Here is a 2250-nt window from a genome sequence, read left to right on the forward strand (position 1 = left end):
ACATATGAGCTAATGTTGGACTTGTGGGCTTGGGCAGCACTGGGTTGGGATGTTTTCTTGATGTGCATTTACCTTTTATATAAAACTCTCTTACATACATATGAGTTTCTGTGGATTTGTTTCTCTAATGTACCCAGACTAACACAAGATCCTTAATCTGCATGTTGCTACTGGCCTCAAACAGTTGGTTCCACTTACTTCTGACTCACCTGGACCCCAGATTCAGAGACTGCACCCAGCTGGCTCAGGAGGGAAGGGAATTCACCAGTGGGAAGTGAGGCCATGGAGCTGGTCCAGGAAGAGGCACACGTGTGTGCATTGACCACACCCCTGGGCCGGGGTACCCCACCCCTTACTCACTGGTGCCCCTAGCCTGTGGGCTGCAGGCTGTGGTGAGAAGGCTCCTCACCCCAGGGCCAAGAAATGGGAGATGTGCGGGGTGCGGGGGGGAGGGGTGGACTCTGCCACCAGCGGTCTTCTTGGGACCCTGGAGCGCTGTGAGCCCTTGCTGGCTGCAGAGCCTGGTTTCCAGCGCGCTTCATTAAGCGGCCTCATGCTGGGTGGGAAGGAGCTGAGGAAGCCCCTCTGCGGCTGTACGGTTCCAGCAGGGCCCCAGCCTGACCTGGTACACGTGGTTTATGGGGAGGAGCTGGCAGGATCAGCTCTGTGCTTGCTAGAGGCTCGGGGTGACACAGCAAGCCTGAGAGGGGAGCAGGAGTTTGAGTAAAGCCTGCCTCGCCCTCCAGGCTGGATGGACGTTGACCATCGTTTCCCGGCACATGGTGGCTAGCCCATTGACCAGCGTCGCTGGGAAAGGCACATAGTCGGAGGCTTCCAACCCATACCAGAGGCTGGGAGGGATATGAAGTCCTTCACACACGTACTCTGGGGCCTTCCCGGCCACCCACAGCTAAGCCTCTTCCAGAATGGCCCTCGCAGGGAGCAGGCCCCTTCTCTCTGACACCCTAGACGGAGTGGGCCAGGGGAGAGAGGGCGGGCGACTTTACGTGTCTGCAAAATCTGGGACCCGAGTTGGCGTCCCTTTGAGATGGGCAAGTGCAGAAGGAGGAGGCCAAAAAGTGGCTCGCTGATGTGCTAGATCTTGAGGAGACTTTGAGACGGGACATGGGACCGCCCTCATCCGGGCCCAGACACGGGCCCTGGGCCGTCATGGGCTCGCTCTGCTCCCCAGTTGGAGCCAGGAAGGCACAGGCGGGGCAGAAAGCCTGGCAGCCCTCTCTCCTGAGCGCCTCTTCCTCCCTGACCTCCTGTTCCCTTTTCTCTGTCTCCTGAAGCTCCCAAGGGACCCAACTCTCCAGTGTACACGCCCTGGAGCTGATCATGCCGCTCTAAGGGCATTCGCAGTGACAAGCATGGCTGTGGTTCCCAAGGCCATTAGTAAGTCACCTACACTGGAGGTGTGACCACATTGTCCCAGCCGTGAGTAGGCCCCCGGTGACACCCTGCCTCGGCTTGCCTTTGTGCCCGCCTTCTCCTTGGAAGTCTGACCTTCCAGCAGCCCTGCCTTCTGCCTCCGTGGCTCAGCGCCCTCGGTCACCTTCACGGGTTCCACGAGGTGACCCCCGGAGCCTTTTGGTCACGAACTCCTTCCACCAAATCAGTGCCTGAGATGGTTGCATAGCAATCTCCTTCCTTGATTAGAGCACCTTAATTATGCTCGAGGAATTTGCTCAAACAGATTAATCATCCTCGAGGACGAATTTAGAAGCTGTGCCTGCGGAGGGATCTTGCTCTAAATATCCCCGGGGATATTCTGATTACACCTGCTTGTTGAGCTACTGACCGAAGCCCACCTCCCCTTCCCGCTGCCTCCGCCAGCCCAGGACGGCTTCTCCTCTGGGCCCCGCAGGGCAGGCTCAGTGGACTGTGGCTGCAATCAGAGAACAGACAGGCCTGGTGCCCTCTGCCCCTCCCACTGTGCATTTCTGTGCTCTGGACAGTGGGTGTGGTCACTCTTCCTCTTCAGGGAAAGGAAAGCCTTGTTCAGTCCACTTATTGATAGCAACTGGGTGCCACAGTGATCCCATTAGAATCGGTAGCTTTTAGAAACCATTGATCCTGGTGCTCCAAACCAAAAAAAAACTTCAAACTCACGGCCATCGAGTAGATGCCGCCGATTCACAGCGACCCCGCTGTGGGTTTCCGAGACTGTGATGGGAGTAGAAGGCCCGCCTTTCTCCTGTGGAGTGGCTGGTGGTTTTGAACTGCCGACCTTTCGGATGGCAGTCC

This window comes from Echinops telfairi, unplaced genomic scaffold (assembly GCF_000313985.2).
Source record: "Echinops telfairi isolate 266 unplaced genomic scaffold, ASM31398v2 ScPeMD7_6;HRSCAF=24_0, whole genome shotgun sequence".
Taxonomy (NCBI): Eukaryota; Metazoa; Chordata; class Mammalia; order Afrosoricida; family Tenrecidae; genus Echinops; species Echinops telfairi.